The 26,310-nt window shown below is 38.0% G+C and overlaps 2 pseudogenes; one reads left to right on the top strand and one right to left on the bottom strand.

The window, feature by feature from the left end:
- Window positions 1-12,027: 12,027 nt before the first annotated feature.
- On the bottom strand, window positions 12,028-13,922 carry LOC135089392 (cytochrome c oxidase subunit 1-like; annotated as a pseudogene).
- A 677-nt stretch (window positions 13,923-14,599) lies between these two features.
- Window positions 14,600-18,527, top strand: LOC135089393 (NADH-ubiquinone oxidoreductase chain 1-like; annotated as a pseudogene).
- Window positions 18,528-26,310: the final 7,783 nt, after the last annotated feature.

Genomic DNA, 26,310 nt, shown 5'->3' on the forward strand with positions numbered 1-26,310 from the left:
TGGGTTCCGTCAAGGGTGCTCTACTGGTGATCTGGTTTTCCTTACTGAGTCTTGGTCATCCTCTTTTAGAGATTTTGGTGAAACTTTTGCTGTTGCCCTGGACATATCAAAAGCTTTTGATAGAGTCTGGCACAAAGCTTTGATTTCCAACTACCCTCCTACAGCTTCTATCCTTCTCTCTATAACTTCATCTCGAGTTTCCTTTCTGACCGCTCTATTGCTGCTGTGGTAGACGGTCACTGTTCTTCTCCTAAATCTATTAACAGTGGTGTTCCTCAGGGTTCTGTCCTGTCACCCACTCTCTTCTTATTATTCATTAATGATCTTCTAAACCAAACTTCTTGTCCTATCCACTCCTACGCTGATGATACCACCCTGCACTTTTCCACGTCTTTTCATGGACGTCCAACCCTTCAGGAGATAAACATTTCACACAGAGAAGCCACAGAACGCTTGACTTCTGATCTTTCTAAAATTTCTGATTGGGGCAGATCAAACTTGGTATTGTTCAATGCCTCGGAAACTCAATTCCTCCATCTATCAACTCGACACAACCTTATAAACAACTGTCCCCTCTTCTTCAATGACACTCAACTGTTCTACTCTTCTACACTGAGCATCCTCGGTCTGTCCTTTACTTATAATCTGAACTAGAAACTTCACATCTCATCTCTAGCTAAAACAGCTTCTATGAAGTTAGGTGTTCTAAGACGTCTCCGCCAGTTTCTCTCACCCCCCCAGCAGCTAACTCTGTACAAGGGCCTTATCCTTCCATGTACAGAGTATACTTCACATGTCTGGGGGGGGTTCCACTCATACTGCTCTTCTAGACAGGGTGGAATCAAAAGCTTTTCGTCTCATCAACTCCTCTCCTCTAACTGATAGTCTTCAGCCCCTCTCTCATCGCCGCAATGTTGCATCCCTAGCTGTCTTCTATCGCTATTTTCATGCTAACTGCTCTTCTGAACTTGCTAACTGCATGCCTCCCCTCCTCCTGCAACCTCGCTGCACAAGAGTTTCTTCTTTCTCTCACCCCTATTCTGTCCACCTCTCTAACGCAAGAGTTAACCAGTATTCCCAATCATTCATCCCTTTCTCTGGTAAACTCTGGAACTCCCTGCCTGCTTCTGTATTTCCACCTTCCTATGACTTGAATTCCTTCAAGAGGGAGGTTTCAAGACACTTATCCTTCAATTTTTGACTACCGCTTTGGACCCTTTTTATAGGATTGGCATTTCAGTGGACATTTTTTTCATCGGATTTTTGTTGCCCTTGGTCAGTGTCCCTCCTACATAAAAAAAAAACAAAAAAAAAAACAATGAATTCGAGACAAAATTAATGTGACGATTGATTGTTCTCTTTCTCTGAAGTGATATGGATGATGATTGAGCAGCATCTCCCAAGCTGACTGTGACTGAGCAGGACTGGGTGAGAGACTGAGACTGACTGCTCGTGACTTGGTGACTGACTGACTCCAACTCTGACTGGGACTGAACTGGAACTGAGGGCTCGCTACCATGTAGGCTGTATTTATCTGAACTAAGTGGATCGCAGATAGTTATCCCTAAGTACTGGAAGTGGGGTGTGAAATTCCCTTGAGAGATAGAGAAAGGGGGATGAACGCAGGTGTTATTCCTTAGGACTAGAAGTGGGTGTGAAATTCCCTTGAGATAAAGGAGGAGAAATGACCAGGAAGGAAGACGAACATATGTACCCAGGTGTTATCCCTAAGGACTGTAAGTGGGTGTGAAATTCCCTTGAGAGGTGGAGGATGACCAGGAAGGAAGGCATGGCTGGCCATGGTACACGTGGGATGAATATATGATGCAGTATGTCTGACAGTGAAAATAGCGTTACATGCGCACTTGGTCCCTTGAAACTAGTTGGTCACTTAAATCTACAACATTGGGCTGTTGGTGTCATAAATTTAAGTGACCAGTTAGTTTCAAGTGACCAAGTGTGTGCACAGTCCTATTTTCACTGTCAGTATCATAGGTTTAAGTGACCAGCTGGTTTCAAGTGGCTAAGTGCATGCGCAGCCCTATTTCCACTGCCAGACGTATGGCTCATTTACTCCCACCCACGGCAATGCACAAACCTCCCTGGAACCACTCTTAGGGGTAATTTCACAGTCACTTGGTAATGTTCTCAAGCAAGAGTCTTACTAACCTGGTAACAGGCATAACCAACACCTCAATCCAATTTCACAGTCATTGTTTTCGTGGTTACGGTGATCTCCAACTGATCATAACAAAAAACGAATACCTCTGCTTCGGTAATGTTGATATGCCGGAGTCCCATTATTAGACAAAATGACTAATCTCATGACAAAAGAACTGACCACGCCAGCACTAAAAGAGAGAGAAAGACATGGGAAACTGAAATACATCATTGGTGCCTTCTACAAGCCATATCCATCTACTACAAACATGGTTACATTTCGTGATTTAAATTCTTCCCTTTGAATATCTGCCTAACATTTGTCAAACTCTGTGTATGCCATCCAGGCACATAGCAATTTTCTTATTTCTCTCTTCCTCATTGTTGTACACATACATTACTAGAATGAAATATTTCGGGTTTTATGCAAATAGATAGATACAAATAGCCTATTAATTTTGAGTGACTTTATTTTTCATATTATTTATCATATTACTATTATATCCTACAAAATGTTGTTGTATTGTTAAATCATTTTAATATACGATTTAGGAAGTAATACAAATACAAGAAGATAAGAACTTGTGATATTTGCAAGAAATAAATGCACTGGTAAACTCCATTGGGGAGACCCAGCAGCTCCCAAGCCAGCGTTACCCACGGTTCCAATTTCTGGTAAGGATCAAAACAAACCGTTACGAGAAATGTCTGTGAAATCGGAATTGTTGTTAGTGGCGGACATCACTCACTGGTAACGATCACAACAACAGGATGCAACTGTAAAATAGGCCCTCAGGCTGACTCAACTAGGCTACCGAGAGGGGGAACAAATCACTGGGACACACACAGCACTGACTTTCTTTAGAGAGAGACAGGGCACACAATAACTATACACAGTACATGTCACAATGTAGGGTAGGGTACCCCGTCGTCACTGTTCACAGCGTCATTAAGGCATAGTAGATTCATCCAGTGTTGCAAGTGAGAAAAATATAAACGTATCCAAAAACGTATCCAAAATATACAAAACGTATGCATACAATGCAAAATGGTATCCAAAAAGTATCCAATATTGTTTTCTTTACGATATGCTCTATAGTTCATGAAAACTATGATTACAAATTATTTCTTACCATGGTGTTATAGACATCATACGGTTGGCAGCCAAGCTGCTTACTGCTGCCTAGTGGTGGAGAAATGTTGTTCACTACACATTTGGATCATTAATATAAACCCTTTGATTGGGTCTTCCAAAACATTATATTTATGTATAAGTGCACTTTATTAGAAAAAAATAAATGATGCCAGTAGGCTACTACAATTGCACACAGATTTGTTAATACCTTCAGTGGCAGGCTGTATTTGGATACCCTCCACAACTTATTCTCTAACTTAGGCTACATTAATACTACAAAGTACAAAATATGAATATCTGATAACCTTAATTTAAAGAAAAAAAAATGATAAAACTACAAACGCAGACTTTCTTTTTCTGCCTATGAAGCTACCTATATACTTTGCTTAGCCTCACTGAACACATTTTGAGCAGATCTTATCATCAAGGAACTTGGCTCCCATTCATAGCATGGAACTGCTCCCCCGTAACCTTAACAAAAGTGCATTTATTGACTCTGTGTTCAGTCTATTTCTTAGGTCTCTCTTTATTAATTTTACTTGTGAAAAAATTCTCTCCACTGCAGCTGATGAATGTGGTAGGACTAACAAATTTACCATTAACTCAGCTAGATTTGGAAACACAGGTGTTCCATCACTAGTCTAAAGTTTTAGTACTGAACACCAAAACTCGGTGGGGTTACTTGATGTACTCAAAGCATCTTCATGAAAAGTAAGTGACCGCCATTCATCATTGCAATCATCATATTCTGATTCTTTAATCAGCTGAGGAAATTTTTTGAACAGTGGCACTAGACTTGTAACACTATTTTCTCTTGCTATGGCAGGGTCACAGGCATTTAACAACGGGAGTACATCACTCAAACCTTTGAATTTTTTACTGATTTGCTTTGATAGCTCTACATAAAAATCCAGACATCTCACCCGAAATCTGGAAGCTTCAGATCTAAGTTCCCCTAACACATTTTTATCTGCCAACATACTCTCTACTTTGCTGCCAAAGTACCATTCATTTTCAGGCAGGAAATTGGAACAGTCTTTAAATTCCACTTCAAATGGATCTGACTTTGATTTTAGTATGTCTTTCTTTACATAATTGCTCAGAATAGTCCTATAAAAGGCACAGATGTTAGAATATGCAGTGTGTATCATGACTGATTCACTTTTAAATTCTCTGTTCATCTTATTGATAATGGACAGAATATACCCAAGGAAAGTAAAATACATTTTGAACAGAGGATTGTTCAAGGCATTCAGTATATGCACTGCAGACTGTACTTGAGATTCCAAGGCTTCTGACTGAAAGAAAAGAATTAGTGCTGACCATTGTTCTAGTGTTTTGTTAACAACTGATTCTAGGGAAAGCCATCTTGTTTGACTAGTATTTAGTACATCAACTCTAACAAATTGTTGAAATTCCTTAAACTTCAACAGTCTCTTAGGGCTGTGATTAATGAAGTTATGTATATCTTTACACAATGTTTCTACAGAACTTGGAAGCTTAAGACAGGCTGCAGAGGAACAGAAATTTAATGAATGGCAAATACATCCAATTACAAACAAATGAAGGACTCTATCCAGCAATTTTGCCTTTAAACCACCCATACTCCCCATCATGACTGACGCATTGTCAGCAGCAAATCCAAGCATATTTTCAAATGGAATGCCATTTTCATCAAAAAAAGTACTCAATAGGTGAAACAGTCCTTCAGCACTGGAATCTTCTACATCTAGCAATTGTAAAAATTTGTCTTCAGCTGTACACTGCTGAGTGTTAATTTCACTACTCTGACAACAATGGCTAACTGCTTTGTAGTGGATACATCAGTGCTCTCATCTACAATTATGGAATATTTGTGTGTCTTTAAGCATGCTACAATTTCCTTCAAGCTTTCATTGCCTATACATTTCATTACTATTTCTCGTGAAGTTTGTCTTCCACACCTTACAGATTTTATAATTTGAGAATCAGTGGCTCCATGTTTCAAAACTTTCATTAGATGGTCCATGACATTAAAAGAAATATTGTGTTCACAAAGAAATTTGAGCAACATTAGTCTAATTTTTTTCTGCATCCCTTGCAGGTAGATTTTTCTTTTCAAATAGAAATGGTACAGAAGGGGATTTCACAGACTTTGCTCTGTTTGTATGATATTTAGTTTTCAGATGCCTATGCATATGAGAAACTGTCCCTTCAATTAATTTAGCGCAAATATTACAAAATGCTTTTCCTTTCATTTTTTCTCTATCTCCTTCATACCTGGAGAAACATGCAAGCTTAGGATCTTCTGACCACTTCATAGCATATTTCCTTATCCTCTTTACCGGAGGTGTTGACTTTTTGGATGAACTAGGGTTTGACACACGCTTACGAGAGGTTGACTTCTCAGTAGCTGGTGGCTGACTGTCATCTGTTTCTGATTCATCCGAATCCTCAATTAGAGGAGTATCAGCTTCAACCTCTCTGACAGATTCCTCGAACTCAACAGCGCCTTCTTTAGTCCTACCTGAATTAAGAGTGACTGAGTGTTAAGCATGTACAGTATAGTACCTCTTCATCTACAGCTCCCCAGAACCTATTTCTCACGTTATCGGATGGGTTTCTGTAATAGACGAAAGTTCAAAATTTCTTAAATTTGCTTGTTTCAGGCAATTAATTGTTTTAAAGAATTACTGGAAAATAAGGGTAAATTAACTAACCAGAAATACCACTAGACCCAGGAGTGGATGATGGAGCTTCTTCACCTACATCGCTTATTTCAATAAAGGATGATGGTTGTGCCAGTGGGTCATCTGGATCAGCTTCAGGATTATCAGAGTCTGAGACAGAGGGTTTGTCCGTGCGCCTATTTTCACCATCATCATTCCTCCCTGAATCATTTAATAATACTATATAATATATACTAGTATATTAACTGTACACACTTATGATATGCAACTTAACGTCTGCATAAAAAAGTAAACTATTGAAGAAAAAATAAATAAAAGCAACAGTAACCATGATACGATATGTTATTGTTAGCTACTCATATACCTTATCACAAACTTTAATTAATCTTACTATTACCTTTATGAAGCCAGCGTAAGAGAGACATTCCATTTGTCTGACACAAGCAGTGTAATTAACTTCCTCAGAAACAGAGTCAGTCAGACACTGAGTTTAGCACTTAGGCTGGAGCTGGACGTTCGGGTCCCAACTCTCGAACGTGAACAGAACGAGTCAACAAGCCCATGACGTGTTTACTGATTTAACTCCCCATTGTCCACACTTACGAAGTAGTTAATATATTACTAGAAAATAAGGGTAAATTAACTAACCACATTTTGCCAAAAATAATAAATAATAAAGTGGATATTGTAAAGTATCCAATTCTCTATAAAAAGTAGCAAAATGTATCCATTTTTGGCCATTCATAAAATTTCGTATCCTTTTGCTCATCGTCGTAAAAAACGTACTAGTAACATCAAAAAGTATCCAAAGGATACTTTCGTATCCATACTGGCAACACTGGTCCAGCGTTGCCAGATTGTTTTGGCCATATTATCGTACTACACAGGTTGAAATTATTGTACTTCTGGTAAAATTGTCGTACATATGTAATTATTCCAAATATTATGCAAAACTGCCACTTTCCAAATACAGCAAAATTTAGGTTATATATATATATATATATATATAGAGAGAGAGAGAGAGAGAGAGAGAGAGAGAGAGAGAGAGAGAGAGAGAGAGAGAGAGAGAGAGAGAGAGAGAGAGAGAGAGAGAGAGAGAGAGTGTGTGTATGTGTGTGTGTAATGAAAAAAAAACAACAATGCCCTTAACAAACAAAGTACTTTCCTAAATACATAGCATTAATAATTGGAGAAAAACTACAGGACACTTCGTTAAGTTGTTTACTTACTATGCAGGATATTACTGGTCTTGTATAATACATCCGTCGTCAGCAGCCCAGGCACTCTCTTCACTGGAGGAATATAGCACTCTTGATGTCATGTTTTTTATCATTGACTTTGATGGCTTGAAGGTCGTACAGTCACTGCTGGATGTGGAAGCAACACACTGCTTCGCTAGGATGATGTCTCTTACGGTTTCTGTTTTTAGTTTATTTCTGTCTTTTGTTTTCACACGGTTTACACTAGAGAAGCAGCGCTCACAGTCAGCATTAGCATGAGGCAAAGAAAGACATCCTAGTGAAAAGTCTGAAACAAGCTTAAACTTGGGGTTTCCATCACTATCCTCCAGAGTTTTTATGGCACACCAAAATTTATCAGGCTGGTTGTAATTGCTTTTGTCCACTTTTTTCGCCATGTTGGTGATGGATTCAGGCAGATCTTCTACGGCAAGCCTCCTCCACTCATTGTCCAGTTGCTGGAGGGTAGAATCATCCTGGGCAATGATTCGGGGAAGGTGTGTCGCGATGGGCACCAAACTTTGTTCTTGCACTTTGCCCTGGCTGCCTAGAACACTGGCTGGCTCCAGCATATGCATTCTTGAAAGGACTTGATCTCCGAAACTAAATCTCTTCCTGATCTATTCTGCTGCTACTATCAAAAATAATCTGCAGTGGAAGCGAAACTCGTACATTTTCTTTTTTTGCTTGCTTAATTCTGGATTGTCTGTTATTGTTTTTAAGACAGATGCACCCAAATACACCTGTTCTAGCATCAGGAACTCACGTTGATATCTTGGATCAACTTTTGAAAGCATGGTTTTCACAATGTATTCATGGTTCATGTACATCAGTAGCAATTCTTTATATAAATTACAAACTTGCCTGTGCAATTCAGTTATGACCACTCTTTCACTTTGAAATAAAAGGTTCAGCTGAGTAAACTTTGGTAATACTGAAGAAAGGAAGCAGTAGTAAAGCCTGGTAAATAGATTGTGCAGTTGTTCATAAGCACTTCTAACTGCGCTACAAGTTTTCGTCTGTTGAAAATTTAATTCAGTAAAGAACATCTGAAGAGGGCCCCACTGCTCAAGCATCCTTTTCACAACAGCCGTGTAGGAAAGCCAGCGCGTTCTAGATGGCAATAAAATCCTAAGCTTTTGAGCCCCAGCAAACTCTTGAAATTCTACAAATTGTGCCAATCGTTTTGAAGAGTTCTTGAATGTGTTTTGGACATCATGAGCTAGTTGTTCAATAGCATCAGGTAATTGTTTGCATGCTTCAGAGGCACATATATGGGCAGAATGGCACACACATTTCATAATAAAGATTCCTGGGCAAAGTTCCTTTAACCTGCTACTCACAGAGTTATTAGGCCCCATCATAGTGCTGCATCCATCAGAACCAAAGACAATGATATTAGAAGTAGGTATACCATTTTCAGTAAATGTTTTCATTATCTCTGAAAACAACCTGGCAGCTATAGCACCTTCATTAGCTTTACTAGGATCACTACTAAATAATGGCACTAAATCCCAAAATTTGGTGACAACAGCATTTCCTTCAACCACTCTTACCATGATGCATAAATTCTGAGAGATCGATATATCTGTGGATTCATCCGCAAGAATGCTAAACTTGTTCTGCTTCAAGATGTTAATGAGCTCTTGTTTGTGAGAGTGTGCCATAACATTACCACACACTCTTTGACATTTTGTTCCTTTCATTTTCAATTCCTTTGCAATAGCGGAGTCAGAGAAGTAACCTTTCAGGACTTCACACAGATGATCGGCCACACGGAAACTTATATTGTGTTCCACCATAAATGCAGTAAGCCTTATTTCAGCAGCCTTAACAGAATCACTTTTACTAGTTTCATTATCAGCACGTGCACTTGTAAATGACTCCATAAGTTTTTTGGATGAGGATGGCGCACACATTTTCTTGTGCTTTGCAGTGTTTTCGTGCAACTTCAGAGTTGTGACCTGGGCGGTTATTTCAACACTGCAAATAAGGCACATGGCCTTACAAGCATCCTTCTTTGCAGGCCCCACCCACGGAAACTGTTTTTCCCACTCGGGCCTTTATTTCTGTTCCCGTCTCGCTTTTTTCGGCACTGCACCACATGCCTGCTCTCTCTCCTTTCCTTTCTCTTTAGACATTTTTAACGAAAACTGAAAATCCTGTCCTGCGTCGCGACGCGCGAGACTGACGACTGACTGACGACTACGAGACTATGGGACGGGGACTCGGGTAGCGGACGGACTGGTCGCAGACAAGAACGAAACCTGTTGTTCATCCATATGGTGAGACTTGTCTCGTAAGGAAAGCAATACATCTGGCACTTTCAGGTTTTTATTTTGTTATTCAAATTTATATAAGAAATTTTGCGTTACCTGATAACATTAATTTTCACTCAAATTATTGTATATTTCATAAAGATATCGTACGAATTCCCAAATTATCGTATTATCGTATGAGTCCCAATGTACATCGTACACGGGAAAAAATGATCGTACTTGTACAATTATTATCGTACGTCTGGCAACGCTGTTCGGGTCTCGCCTCTCTCCTCTGGCCTTCGAACACCTCACGTATAACATACCCACATTTTCTGATACACAGGTGTCCAAATACATATCAAAGTAGAGGGTTCGGCACAGACAGTACATTAGGAGGAAGAGGAGGGGGCGAGGAGAAGCATTTCTAGGATAATCAATACATTTATATAATTCCAATTAATCCATATTGAGCAAAGAAAATGACGTCTACGCGTGAACATGGACCACCTAGTTTTTTATCATAATATTCTTACAATAAAACATATTACTATTCACTATCACCGCTACTACTACTACTACTACTACTACTACTACTACTACTACTACTACAACAGCTACACAATATACAGTACAAAAAGTTGCAGAATAACGATGACACGCACTTAAGAGAGAGGCTGCTGATCTTTTGGTAACGTGTCAAATTTAGTGAACTCCCGGTGTTGATAAAAAAAAAAAAATACACACACGGTGGCGGCGGTGGGGAATGAGGATAAAATTTACGAAAACACACGTGTGTTTAGAATTACTGAATATAATGACCTTAGCAGAAATCAAGTCTCTCACTCTGTTTGTGTTACCACCACATCTTTTCCTTGCTTTCTTTTATTCGGGAGGACTACTATTTTGTAAAGAATTCTGAATATAATATATCATTATTGAATTATGTGTGTATCTTCTTACCCTGTGTTTGCGAGTCAAGCAAACCACAAACTGAGTTGACGTGATATGTAAAGTAATCGATAAAAAATCATTTGGCCTTTAACATTAATGGGCAGCAAAATGTACATTAACGTTAATGAGCAACTCGGCTTGTCCAGTAAGAAATACTCTGCCCATTAACGTTAATGGTCTATTATCCTTATTGAGCATAATATATATATATATATATATATATATATATATATATATATATATATATATATATATATATATATATATATATATATATATATATATATATATATATATATATATATATATATATATATATATATATATATATATATATATATATATATATATATATATATATATATATATTCTGCGTCACGTTCTTGACAAATTAAGAGATTAATTTTTCCTTCTTTTATGAGGAGGAGGAGGCAGTAGACACCTGCCGAAACGATAATTACTCCCAGTGAGGTCTAAAGCACTGTTCAGGGGGTGCTGTGAACTTATCATTAAACCCAGCTGTGACCTCACTGAACGTTTCCCTTTGTGTCTCACAACACAAGGGGGTAGTCACAGCCTGCCCTCTAAAGACAACTCTCTTCCTCCACACAAAACTACAAGCACCTAATAACACACACACCCTTCACTCCAAAAATTTTAAAATCATGGCGACTCCTACACCAGCCTCGGAGTCCCCATCTGGGGAGGGGACCATAAATGTCCCCAGGTCGGACTGCCTTTCCGTCGACGACCCTAAGTGTCTTGACACCCCCCTCAACTTTTTCTTCATTAACTTCTGCAACATTCGCGGCCTAAGATCTAATTTTCAATCTGTAGAACACCACCTCTCCTCTTCTAAACCTCATCTTCTTTTCCTCACTGAAACTCAGGTGTCTGAGGCAACTGACAGTAGCCCCTTTTCTGTTCACTCCTACTTTCTCTATCCTCATTTTCGATCCAAAGCTGGATGCTGCGTTTACGTGCGCAATGACTTAACCTGCTCTCGTGCCCACGCTCTTGAATCTTCCGAGTTTTCCACCATCTGGCTACGACTACAGAGTCATTCTCATACTAAATTTATCTGTGCTGTATACCTCTCTCCTAACTCCTCTGACTATAAGAAATTCTTTGACTACTTAACTTCCAAAGTGGAGCACATTCTGACCCTCTTCCCTTTTGCAGAGATCTCCATTCTTGGAGACTTCAATGTTCACCACCATCTTTGGCTTTCCTCTCCCTTCACTGACCATCCTGGTGAACTAGCCTACAACTTTGCTATCCTCCATGACCTAGAGCAATTGGTGCAACACCCTACTCGTATTCCTGACCGTCTTGGAGATACGCCCAACATTCTTGACCTCTTCCTGACCTCTAATCCTTCTGCTTATGCTGTCACCCTTTCTTCTCCGTTGGGCTCCTCCGATCACAATCTCACATCTTTATCTTGTCCTATCACTCCAATCCCTCCCCAGGATCCCCCTAAGCGAAGGTGCCTCTGGCGTTTTGCCTCTGCTAGTTGGGGGGACCTGAGGAGGTATTTTGCTGATTTTCCTTGGAATGACTACTGCTTCCGTGTCAGAGACCCGTCTTTGTGTGCTGAGCACATAACAGAGGTGATAGTGTCTGGCATGGAGGCGTACATTCCTCACTCTTTTTCTCGTCCTAAACCTTCTAAACCTTGGTTTAACACAGCTTGTTCTCGTGCTATACATGATAGAGAGGTGGCCCACAAAAGGTACTTAAGCCTTCCTTCACCAGAATCTCATGCACTTTATATTTCTGCCCGGAACCATGCCAAGTCTGTTCTCCAACTAGCCAAAAACTCCTTCATTAACAGAAAATGTCAAAACCTTTCAAGATCTAACTCCCCTCGTGATTTCTGGCATCTAGCCAAAAATATCTCCAATAACTTTGCTTCTTCTTCTTTCCCTCCTCTACTTCAACCAGATGGCACCACTGCTATCACATCTATCTAAAGCTGAACTCTTTGCTCAAACCTTTGCTAAAAACTCTACCTTGGACGATTCTGGGCTTGTTCCTCCCTCTCCTCCACCCTCTGACTACTTCATGCCACCTATTAAAATTCTTCGTAATGATGTCTTCCATGCCCTCGCTGGCCTAAACCCTCGGAAGGCTTATGGACCTGATGGGGTCCCTCCTATTGTTCTCCGAAACTGTGCCTCCGTGCTTGCACCTTGCCTAGTCAAACTCTTTCATCTCTGTCTGTCAACATCTACCTTTCCTTCTTGCTGGAAGTTTGCCTACATTCAACCTGTTCCTAAAAAGGGTGACCGCTCTAATCCCTCAAACTACCGTCCTATTGCTTTAATTTCCTGCTTATCTAAAGTTTTTTAATCTATCCTCAACAGGAAGATTCTTAAACATCTATCACTTCACAACCTTCTATCTGATCGCCAGTATGGGTTCCGTCAAGGCCGCTCTACTGGTGATCTTCTGGCTTTCCTTACTGAGTCTTGGTCATCCTCTTTTAGAGACTTTGGTGAAAATATTGGTGGTATGTAATTAATTTGTGTTCCGTGAAGGGTTCTAAGCCATCTGAAAATTTTAATACCTGTTGGAACAGCAATAATTATTGTGGCGGATGTAAAGTAAGCTCGTGTATCAACATCCATACCTACTGTAAATATATAGTGTGCTCAAACGATAAATCCGAAGATACCAATAGCCATTATAGCGTAGATCATACCCAATGTTCCAAATTATTTTTTTTCCTGATTCTTGTCTGATAATATGTGAAATTATACCGAATGCTGGTAAAATAAGAATATAAACTTCTGGGTGACCAAAGAATCAAAATAAATGTTGGTAAAGAACAGGATCTCCACCTCCGGCAGGATCAAAAAAGGATGTATTAAGATTTCGGTCAGTTAAAAGTATAGCAATTGCTCCTGCTAGAACGGGTAAAGACAAGAGTAAAAGAATTGCGGTGATAAAAATGAATCAAACAAATAACAGCATTTGGTCTATTCTCATCCCGAAGGATCGTATATTAATAACGGTTGTTATGAAGTTAACTGCACCAAGAATTGAGGATACACCTGCAAGATGGAGGGAAAAAATACCAAGATCAACTGAGGCCCCTGCGTGGGTGATAGCTGCCGCTAAAGGGGATAAACGGTTCAACCTGTACCAGCACCTCTTTCCACTATTCCTCTTATTGGAAGAGTTAAAGAGGGTGGTAAAAGTAAAAATCTTATATTATTTATTCGGGGAATGCTATGTCAGGGGCTCTTAGTATATGTGGGACTAGTCAATTACCAAATCCTCCAATTTTAATTGGTATTACCTTAAAGAAAATTATAACAAAAGCGTGTGCGGTAACTACAACATTATAAATTTGATCATTATCAATAAGTGTACCTGGCTGTCCTAATTCAGCTCGGATGATTAAACTTAATAAAGTTCCTACTATACTAGATCATGCTCCAAAAATGAAATATAGTGTACCAATGTCTTTACGATTCGTAGAAAAGAATCATCGTTGCATAATAGGATGGCTGAGTAGTATAGGCGTTAGATTGTAAATCTAAAATCAAGTTTTAACTTTCTCATTAGGTTCTATAGTAAAATGTAAATAATATTAGATTACAAATCTAAAGATGTGACACTGGAACTTAGGATTTAAAAGGAATTTATTAATAAAGGTAAAGAGAGAAAGGAGAGAAAAAGGAGAAAGGGCCGATAAAAGTTTATTTTTTAGAAAGGAGAAGGAAGAGAAAGATAATAAAATTATAGGAACAAAAAGACGTAGGTAGAAATAAAGAGTGATGAGGCTTGAGAACAGAAGGATTAGAAGAGAAAAAAAATATTATTTTGGACGAAAGAAGTTGAATTATGACTCATTTAGGCAAGAATCCTAGAAAAGGAGGCAATCCTCCGAGGGATAAAAGGTTTATAGGAAGGAGAAAGTTAAGAACGGCTTTACTTTTATTTTGATTTATTAGATCAGAAATTGAAGAAGATTGGGTTAAGTAAAGAAGAATAATGACAGATCTCGAAATAAAAGAGTACAATAAAAAATAGATCAATCATATTATGTCATTAATAGTCATGGCAATAAGTATCCAAGATATATGGTTGATCGAGGAGAAGGCTATAAGTTTACGTAATTTTGTAACGTTTAACCCACCTAAAGCTCCAATTAAAGAAGAAAGAAGAGCTGCAATGGTAATTAGGAAAGTCAGGTCCGAAGAGTAAGTTAAATAAGAAATTAAGGATATGGGGTTAATTTCTGAATTGTTAAAATAATAAAGGCTTGAGGTCAAGTTAAACCTTCAATGACCTGGGGAAATCAGAAATGTAAAGGAGCTCCTCCTAATTTTAAAAGTAAAGACAAGGTAATTAAAGTGTAGGAAAAGTTAGCTGAATATATATATATATATATATATATATATATATATATATATATATATATATATATATATATATATATATATATATATATATATATATATATATATATATATATATATAACTAGATATAATTATGATTGTCGATGCTGAAGCTTGGATTAAGAAGTATTTAATTGCAGCTTCTGTTGAATAGGGGCATAATTTAATTGCAATGAGAGGAATATACGAAAGTAAATTTAATTTTAGACCAATTCAAGCTCCAAATCAAGAAGAAGAAATAGATAAAAAAAAGTACCGGTCAATAAAGTACAAAAACATAAGAAATAAAAAATTGGAAAGGTCATTAAAAAGAGAAAGGTTGGACTATCATTTACGGGGTATGAGACCATTAGCTTGATTAACTTATCTTTAAAGTATTATTTGTTGGTGTATAGGGCACATAAAGTTTTGATCTTTAAGGGAGTGGTGTAAATCTGCTATAAATAATATAGGTATAAAAAATACATTATTAGCTCTATCAAAGCTACCCTTTTAGATCAGGCACTATATTAACATGAAAATAAACTAAAGTTAAAGTTAAAATTAAAATCAAAGACGAAAAGAAAAAAAAAGAAAATGATTAGAAATAAATTTATATAGAGAAAATTTTTAAACCATCAGATTGGAAAAATGAGTTAACGTGAATGTGGTTGTTATATATAATTAAATTGTATATACTTTTAAATGTTATATATTATTTTTCCTTTAAATAAATCCTTTTTCCTTTAAAGATTTATAAGAATATATCTGGAAGATAAAAGGTGAAATTATATTATTTTTTACAAGAAAAATTGGTAAGTTAAAAATTGGAACTGAAGCAATAAATGATTGGATTTAAACTAGGATTAGATACCCTATTATACCAAAAAGTAATTTTATAAACCTAAGTATTTATAGTTATGTACTTAAAATTTGAAGAATTTGGCGGTGATTTAGTCTTGTCAGAGGAACCTGTTTTTGAATCAATACACCACGAAAAATCTTACTCAGGCTTGTAAATTAGTATGTATACCATCATTATTAGGTAATTTTTATAGAATAAATTACTGGAGACTTATTAATAATGTTGAATATATTAGATCAAGGTGCAGTTAATGCTTAAGTTAAAATGGGTTACAATAAAATTTACTTAATACGGAAAATTAATTTAAATGATTAATTAGAAGGAGGATATGATTGTAAAGTAAGTTTAATATGCATAATTAGATATAAGCTCTAAATCATGTACATATCGCCCGTCGCTTTCATTATTAGAATGAGATAAGTCGTAACATAGTAGGCTTACTGGAAAGTGAGCCTGGATAGGAAACAAAGTAAAGCTAAAATTAGTATAGCATTTCAGTTACGTTGAAAAGGTTTATTGTGCAAGTCAATATACTTTGAGTGATTTTAAATTATTGCTTGAATAAGAATTAATTAAGAAGATGGAAAAAATAATATTAAGAGATAATTAGTAATTAATAGTGAAATTTACTTAAAGGCGATAGAATATAAGTACTGAATGGGAAATATAATTAAGTGATTTTTAAAGAATAAAAGTAAATTTAAATTTTTGTACCTTGTGTATCAGGGATAATTAAAATTAATCATGAAAATGTAGATCCCGAAATAAAGATAGCTAATATTATAAGTAATTTTTGTAACATAAAAATTTTTAATATAATATTAAAGATGAAATGTCAAACGAGCTTTATAATATGTTTTTTTTTTTTTTTTTAGGATTAAAATATAATTTGATTATCTAAATTAAATTAATTCAATATTTAAGGGTAGGAGGGACGAGCTTCTTATCACTAACAGAATCAAACAATAGAGTAATAAATGGAGATGAATGTTTTTCTAAGCTTAAAAGTAGCTATGAAATTAAAGTGTTCTAATTTAGATTCAAGAAAAATAGTAATTTATTGTATCTTTGATAGTGTTCTAAAATATTAAACTTAATATTAAACTTTAAGAAAAAATGATTGTATAAGTAAAATTTAAAAGTTTGTAGGATAATTTTTAAAGAATAAAATATGAATAAAATTATAAATAAATTGTGAAATAAAAAAGGAACTCGGCAAAGGGGTTTCTTGCCTATTTATCAAAAACATGTCTATTTGAGGGTGTATATAGTCTAGCCTGCTCACTGACAAAAATGTTAATTAGCCGCGGTATTTTGACCGTGCAAAGGTAGCATAATCATTAGTTTTTAATTGAAAACTTGTATGAATGGTTGGACAAAGAAAAAGCTGTCTCTTTTATTTAGATTGAAGTTAACTTCTAAGTGAAAAGGCTTAGATTTTCTAGAGGGACGATAAGACCCTATAAAGCTTTATAAATTGAATAAGTTGAATGAATTTTCTTAAATAAAAGTGCACTTAAAAAATTTATTTGGTTGGGGCGACAAAGGTATAAAATTCAATAACTGCTATTTAAGTTAAACAATTATATTTAATTTGAGTTGTAAGTGATCCTTATTAGGAATGAATTTATAGGAATTATTTAGGGATAACAGCGTAATTTCTTTTGAGAGTTCTTATCAAAGAAGAAGTTTGCAACCTCGATGTTGAATTAAAATGTCTTTATTGTGCAGCAGCTATAAAAGAAGGTCTGTTCGACCTTTAATTTTTTACATGATTTGAGTTCAGACCAGCGTGAGCCAGGTCGGTTTCTATTTTCTAGAAGATAAAAAAAAATTACTTTAGTACGAAAGGATTGAGTAATTAAATTTTTTTTTAAATAATTGAAATACTATTTTGTCAGATAATATGTGCTAGACTTAAGGATCTAGTTAAATAGAATAAGTTCTATAAATAGTAAAGCAATTGAGTCTAATTGTTTTGTGTTATTAGTGGAAATTGTAAATTATTTAGTTTTAATTATTTGTGTTTTAGTTGGAGTAGCCTTTGTAACTTTATTAGAACGAAAATTTTTAGGTTATATTTAAATTCGGGAGGATCCAAATAAGGTAGGTTATATAGGATTACTCCAACCATTTTCTGATGATGTAAAGCTTTTTAGGAAGGAACAAACTATACCGATTATATCAAATTTTATTATCTATTATTTATGCTCTATTTTTAGATTGTTTTTATCATTATTAGTTTGAAGGGTCATACCTTACGACGTAGGATTAGTAAGATTTAATATGATAATTTTATTTATTTATTTATTTTTCTGAGGTTTAGGAATGGGAGTCTGTAGGGTGATAGTAGCAGGTTGGGCATCAAACTGTAAGTATTCTGTGTTGGGAAGTTTGTGAAGAGTAGCTCAGACTATTTCTTATGAAGTTAGATTAGCTTTAATTCTGTTATCATTTATTGTTTTATAGGGGGGTTTAGATTGGAATTATTTGTTAATTACAAATAATTGTATCAATGTTATGTTTGATTTATATTTTTATCTTTACCTTTAAGGTTAATTTGATTTGCTTCTTGTTTGGCGGAAACTAATCGAACGCCTTTTGATTTTGCAGAACGGGAGTCTGAGTTAGTTTCGGGGTTTGATACAGAGTACAGAAGAAGAGGATTTGCTGTAATTTTTATAGCAGAATATTCTAGAATTCTTTTTGTGAGGGTTCTTTTTGTTATTGTATTCTTGGGGAGAAGTCCTTGCAGTATAAAATTTTATTTAAAATCTATGCTTTTGGCGTTTATTTTTGTATGGGTTCGAGGAACGTTACGTGGTTACGATATGATGTTAATATATTTACCTTGAAAAAGATTTTTACCAGTTTCTATTAATTATTTATTCTTTTTATTTGGGTAAAATCCCTATGCTTTGTGATGAATCTATAAATATAATTAAAACTATATATTAACTCGATCATTAAGGGAAATGTCTTTTCTGATACTTTCAAAATATCTATTTTTTAATAAACTAAATGACCATTTTAGCATTTTGTCTCATCCTATAAGTAAAAGAGGGTTAATGATAAAGAGAGAAAAGTAAGTAACAGTTAAAATTTGACCTGTAAGAACATAAGGTTCTTTGACAGGTCGGGCTCCAATTCAGGTAAGAAGGATTAAAACTGAAACTAGGACTCAAAATATAAGTTGATTAAGAGGGTAAAATGTCAGCCTACGGAAGTTTGAAGCGTGGGTGAAAGATAAAATTATGATGATTGCTACTGAGGCAACTAGAGCGATTACTCCTCCGAGCTTGCTTGGAATTGAGCGTAGAATAGCGTAAGCAAATAAGAAGTATCATTCTGGCTGAATATGGGCAGGAGTAACTAATGGGTTAGCTCTAATAAGATTATCAGGGTCTCCAAGTAGATAAGGGTTAAGAAGAGACAAAATTAATAAAAGTGTAAATATAACAATAAACCCGACGATGTCTTTAAATGTAAAATAAGGATGGAAGGGAACTTTATCCAGTTGTCTCGAAACACCTAAGGGATTATTATCACCTGACTGGTGTAGAAAAAAAAAACATGAATAATAGTTATAGCTGCAATAATAAAAGGAAGAACGAAGTGAAAAGTGAAAAATCGAGTGAGTGTAGCGTTATCAACTGAAAACCCACCTCAAATTCATTGAACTAAGTCTGTACCAATGTAAGGAATAGCTGAAAAGAGGTTAGTATTAATAGTAGCTCCTCAAAATGATATTTGTCCTCATGGGAGAACATAGCCTAAAAATGCTGTTGCTATAACTATAAATAAAATCATTACTCCAACTATCCAAGCGTGAAAAGTTATGTAGGACCCATAATAAATACCTCAGCCGATATGAATGTAAAGGCAAATAAAGAAAAATGACGCTCCATTGGCATGTATGGTTCGAAGGAGTCAGCCATAATTTACATCTCGGCAAATGTGAGCTACTCTAGAAAATGCTAGATCAATATGGGCGGTATAATGTATAGCTAAGAATAGACCAGTGGCGATTTGAATGGAATGACTAAACACAGACCTAATAAGGATCCAAAATTTCAAAAAGTAGAAATGTTTGAAGGAAGAGGCATGTCAATTAAAGAATTATTAACAATTTTGAATTAAAGGTGTAATTTTCGCAGGTGTGTTGTCATTAAGGAGATAGACGTAGTGAGCCTTTAAATAGATTAGAGATTTTTACTACAACAATTAGAGTCAAGAGAACACCGGCAGGTGTGTCAACGGAGATGTTGTTACTGGTGCCATTGGCTACCTCCTCCTCCGTCCTCCTCTTGGCCTCGTGCCTTTATTTCTTTTCCTTGGCCTTCTGTTTCTTGCTTTCTAACTCGTCCCTTATATCCTCAGACACAGGCAACACACTAGGTTCCTTCACCTTTCCGCACAAGAGCACAGAAGAAACACCCATATGGCTAAACACATTTAGCCTCTCCCTGTCCATTTTTCTTAGTTCGTGCTTGATGACAGACTCCACGTTAGCTCTACTAATCTCGTTCTCCATCTTCTTAACGGTGGTGCTCTCGCTCTTTAGTTCGCTCTCGACCTCTCCGTCGCTCTCGCAAAATTCCGTAATCTCTTTCGTTGTCTTTTCCAAATCGGCCTTGCATTGGCGTTCCAACAAACTCCCTCCCATGTTTCTCTCAATGTTTTTTTTTTTTTTTTTTTAAGAGTTCAATGTTCTTTTCCCTTTCCAATTCCATCATGTCCATTACGATCTTGTCGTTTCCATCTATTTCAGTTATGAGCTCAATGTCAGAATCCTCCTCTCCTTCGATATTCTCCTCCACCGCGGTTACTAGAGTCGGGGGCAGAGGAGGCGAAGACACTGTGTTGACGGCCCCTCCTTTAGTAGCCTCCTCCTCTCTGCGGCGATGCTTGATCATCTCAACTTTGGGGTTCAAGGGCGAACTCTTGACAGTCATGGTCTCTTCATCCAAACGATGGGGGGCGTCCTCTGGCTTCTCCAACGTGGCAAAGAAAGGTGACACGTAAACGTCCTTGGCCAGGTACCCATGGCGATAAAGACCGAATCTAAAGACACCAAGAGCCAAATCTTCTCTGTTTTGTAGGTACTCCTCCTTCCAAGTGTCTGGCCTCTTCATCTCCATCACCTTCACGGCCTGGCTGATTTCGTCATACACACTCATAGGCAACGACATGTACACCATGTGAACCAGAGGGAAGGTGGGGTCGATGGCTCTAGCCACGATGAGGTCCAAGTGGCAATACTCTTTGTCATTCTCTTCCTGAGATCTCGTAAAACCCTCGAACGCCTTTTGCAATCCAACCAGGTCCTCCTCCTTGAGCAAAAAGTCGTCCCGTTTACCTTGGAGGTAATTGATGTAGTTGTCCAGAAAGGCAATATTGTTAAAGAAGACAGCCCCATTGTTATGGCTCATTGATCTGTCAAGGCTCTCCAGCGTTGTCCTCTCGGGGTTCATCACACACTTAGAAGTCAGCTTGTTCATGCCCCCAACGCTGCTCGTGGCCTTGACCAGAGGTTGTCTCAGTTCTTCGCGTGAGGCATAAGGGACGATAGCCTTCTCGGCTGCGTTCATGACAAACACTTCAAAGTTGGAATACTTTTGTAATTTGGCGTACTTGCCGTTGGTCCTGACATACTTGCCATTGGCATTCTTAGAGAAAATCTCCTCCGGATTGCACCTGTCCTTGCCACTCACTTCACGAGGGTCCTTAATGCTACAAAAGTCGTAATTGCGCATCATCTTTTCATTGGTAGCCAGCCAAGGCCTGAATGTCGACACAAAGGCATGGCGACAAGCCATGTAATACTTGTCAGTAGACTGGGAAGGGTACGCATCATCAGAACACATTCCAACGATAGTCAAGTTAATGGGAAACCGTTCTCTCTTGGCCTTGGAATCGGATCTGTGCACCTAGTTATCAGCGTGGACGATATCAAATGCACCCCTTATAGCAATCAGCTTCACTTCCATTTTATTAACCTGATAATGCTTTCCTTTGATATGCACCAGCAGAGAATTCGTCCTTCTAGAGACCAAAAGTTGCCAGTGCCATGGTTCGACGACTTTTGAGAAAGTGGCACTTCGACCTCCTTCACGTCGTCTTCTTCATTTCTCATCTCAACGGCATTGCCTTCTCCTCCTTCTTCCTTTTCGGCAGTGAAGGGTGCCACTGCCGCCTTTTTGCTCCATTCCATATTTTCCGTAGAAATCTTCAGAAAAGATGTCATAGTCCGTTCAACTTCCCTCATCACCTTCGAGAACGAAACCTGCTTGTAACACTCCAACATGCCCTTGAGTTTATCATCCTCGACACCATTTTTGTACATCTGAATAACCTTGGAGGATATTATCACGGGCACCGAGCTCTTGACGAGAGAAGCCATATTCCTCATCAACTCTGCCATTATCTTGGGCAGAGATTCTTCGTCAAAGACCCCCTTGTCGTTGAGAGCCGCCTTTCCAATCCTATTGGTAGTTTTGGTATTGTCAGAGGGATATTCGCTTCTGGAGAGCAGCCTCACTACAATATCGTGGTAAACAGGTATCCCGCACTTTTCACACACTTTATTTTCCATCAGGCCCACTGGTCCTCTGGCCTTGTTGTAGTCTACAAAGCTGCACTTCGAATTTTCTTCAGTGGCCATGTAGATGACATCAATGAATTTGCTCACGGGTAAGAAGACCGAAGAGGTAACCTTGAAGTGGTCCAAATAATAATTGATCAAACAAGAAGTCTTCTCGTACTCATACAGCGTGTCGGCCAGGGAGATCAGGTGCCTGTTAACCTCCTCGACGTACAGGATACAAGCATTGGTAAACTCAAAGGAAGATACACGTCTGCTGTTCTTTTCATAGAGTGTCTCGATGTTCTTAAAAGACTCGGGAAGCTTCTTGCTCATAGCACACGGGATGTAATCCATGATGAGATCTGTTGAAAGAAAAAACAATAACACTTCTATTTTTTTAATGTGTTTTAATAATAAGTCATGTTCTTGTTGTATTTTTCCCCAGAGATATACTACCATTATTTAAAAAAACTAAACTCACATTTTCTAATTCCTTCGGCAAACCCATGATACGTTCTGGCCAATTGTATAGCGTATTCAACTGGCGTGTCAGACAGAGCCTTTGCCCACACAACTTCGTTCTTCCTGCCCCTGACCGAAGGCGTAGACTTGAAAACGGACACGGCCCAGCTCTTGATCTCCTTCTCCTCAGGTAGTTTAGAGCAATCGTAATCATACTTTATAAACTCCCTTAGTGAGGCGTACTTGCAGTGAGCGAGGTGCATGACGCCCTGAGGCGCTTCCCGTTCTCGGTATAGCTTCTAGCCAGAACTCTAGACACACATTGGGTGTCCCTTTTTGTGAAGGTTAAGGGGGGGGTGAGGAGTTAACTACATAAATCTACAACAAAAACCAGAAAACCCAAAGTAAAAACCAAGGCCGGAAAACCAGAAATGTGCTAAGAGAGGTTTTTAAAAAAGAGTCATAGATAGTTAGACAAAAGTCACTAACCTATTAATGAAAAGGGTTAATTCTAGTATATCAGCACCCTCTAATAATTTTTTTTTTTATAGAAGGTTTTTTACGTATATACGTATGAAACTCTTTAAACAATTTAAAAAGAGAGCAGCATTACAATCTCCCATAGAGAAAAAACGGGGACTCACCTGTTGCTGTTGTTGTTGCATTGACTAGACTAGTAGTAGCTGCAGCACCTGAGACGAGAGGCACTATGATAATGATGTTAGCGCGGCGGCGATTATATAGCACTTGGATGACGTAGTTGCATATTATGCTCTGTTTAGTCAGACTGTGGTCTGGATCAGGACAGGGGTAGTAGCTTATTTGGTATTACTGCGAAATATAAAGAAAAAAACACTCTAGGTGCGCGCCAGGCAGCACGGCGCGGCGCTCGGCCTTCCCTTGGAAATGGGCCTGGGCCTCCCTCTGCCTTATTAACCTGCGCGCCGCCGCTGTCTCCCTGCAGAGCTTTTTCCACCAAAACCCTGCGCAGCTCTTTACACCAAAACCCTGCGCAGCTTTTAACACCAAAACCCTGCAAAGATTTTTACACCAATACACAGCACAGCTTTTTACACCAAAACACTGCAAAGCATTTTACACAAAAACCCTGCACAGCTTTTTCCACCAAAAACCTGCGCAGCTTTTTAAACCAAAAACCCAACGCACCTTTTTAAACAAAAAACCCTGCGCAATTTTTTTTAGTGCTGATCAGATGAACACCAAAATCCTCCACAGCTTTTTTCAAAAACCTGCACAGCTTTTTACACTAAAAAAACTACAAACCTTATTACACCAAAATCCTGCACAGTTTTTTACACCAAAACCCTGCATAGCATTTTACACCAACACCCTGCACAGCTTTTTGAACCAAAACAGTGTGCAGCTTTTTACACCAAAACCGTGAACAGTTTTTACACCAAAGCCCTGCACAGCTTTTTGCACCAAAACCATGAGCAGTTTTTTACACGAAAACCCTGCGCAACTTTTTACACCAAAACCTTGCACAGCTTTTTACGAAAAGCCTGCACAGCTTTTTACACCAAAACCCTGCACAGCTTTTTACACCAAAACCCTGCACAGCTTTTTGCACCAAAATCCTGTGCAGCTTTTTGCACCAAATCCCTGCATAGCTTTTTACACCAAAACCCTGTGCAGCTTTTTGGTGCAAAACCCTGCACAGCTTTTTACACTAAAACCCTGCACAACTTTTTACACAAAAACCCTGCAAAGCTTTTTACACCAAAACTCTGCCCAGCTTTTTACAACAAAATACTACGCAGCTTTTAACATCAAAATCCTGCGCCGCTTTTAACACCAAAACCCTGCAAAGCTTTTTTACACCAAAACGCTGCGCAGCTTTTTTCGTGTTGATCAGATGAACACTAAAACCCTGCACAGCTTTTTACACCAAAACCCTGCACAACTTGTTGGTGAAAAACCCTGCACAGCTTTTTGCACCAAAACCCTGCACAGCTTTTTACACCAAAACACTGCTCAACTCTTTAAAGAGAAAATTCTGCACAGCTTTTTTCACCAAAACCCTACACAGCATTTTTCACCAAAACCCTGTGAAGATTTTCACACCAAAACCCTACGCAGCTTTTTACACCAAAACGCCATGGTGCTTTTTACACCAAAACCCTGCGCAGCTTTTTACACCAAACCCCTGCACATCTTTTTATACCAAAACCTTGCACAGCTTTTTAATCCAAAACAATCCACATCTTTTTATACCAAAACCCATCGCAGCTTTCTTAGTGTTGATCAGAGAACACCAAAACACTGCACAGCTTTTAGCACCAAAATCCTGCACAGCTTTTTACACCAAAACCCTGCACAGCTTTTTACATCAAAACCCTGCACAGCTTTTTGGTGAAAAAAGTGTTTTAGTGTTGATCAGAGAACACCAAAACACTGCACAGCTTTTAGCACCAAAATCCTGCACAGCTTTTTACACCAAAACCCTGCACAGCTTTTTACATCAAAACCCTGCACAGCTTTTTGGTGAAAAACCCTGCACATCTTTTTGCACCAAAACCCTTCGCAGCTTTTTGCACTAAAACCCTTCGCAGCTTTTGCACCAAAACCCTGCACATCTTTTTACACCAAAACCTTGTGCAGCTTTTTACACCAAAACTCTGCACAGCTTTTTACACCAAAACGCTGTGCAGCTTTTTACACCAAAACCCTGCACAGCTTTTTACAAAATAACTCTGCACAGTTCTGCACACCAAAATCCTCCTCAGCTTTTTACACCAAAACCCTGCGCTGCTTTTACATTTAAACCCTGCACATCTTTTTGATGCAAAACCCTGCACAGCTTTTTACACCAACACACTGCGCAGCTTTTTACACCAAAACACTGCTCAGCTTTTTACACCAAAACCCTGCACAACTTTTTACACCAAAACCCTGCACGGCTTTTTAATGCAAAACCCTGCACAGCTCTTTACACCAACACATTGCGCAGCTTCTTACACCAAAACACTGCTCAGCTTTTTATACACCAAAGCCCTGCACGGCTTTTCATACCAAAACCCTGTACAGGTTTATAAACCAAAACCATGGGCAGCCTTTTACACTAAAACTCTGCACAACTTTTTACACAAAAACCCTGCGCAGCTTTTTTAGTGTTGATCAGATGAGCATCAAAACCCTGCACAGCTTTTTAACAAAAGCCTGCACAACTTTTTAAACCAAACCCTGCACAGCTTTTTACAAAATAACTCTGCACATCTTTTTACACCAAAACCCTATGCAGCTTTTTGCACAAAAACCCTCCGCAGCTTTTTACACTAAAACCCTACACAGCTTTTTACACATAAAACCCTGCGGTGCTTTTTACACCAAAACCCTGCTCATCATTTTACACCAAAACCCTGCGCAGCTTTTTACACTAAAACCCTGCGCAGCTTTTTACACTAAAACCCTGCACAGCTTTTTACACATAAAACCCTGCGGTGCTTTTTACACCAAAACCCTGCTCATCATTTTACACCAAAACCCTGCGCAGCTTTTTACACAAAACCTTGCGCAACTTTTTATACCAAAACCGTGCGCAGCTTTTTACAATAAAACGCATCGAAACCA

This window comes from Scylla paramamosain, chromosome 32 (assembly GCF_035594125.1).
Source record: "Scylla paramamosain isolate STU-SP2022 chromosome 32, ASM3559412v1, whole genome shotgun sequence".
In the NCBI taxonomy this organism is placed as follows: Eukaryota; Metazoa; Arthropoda; class Malacostraca; order Decapoda; family Portunidae; genus Scylla; species Scylla paramamosain.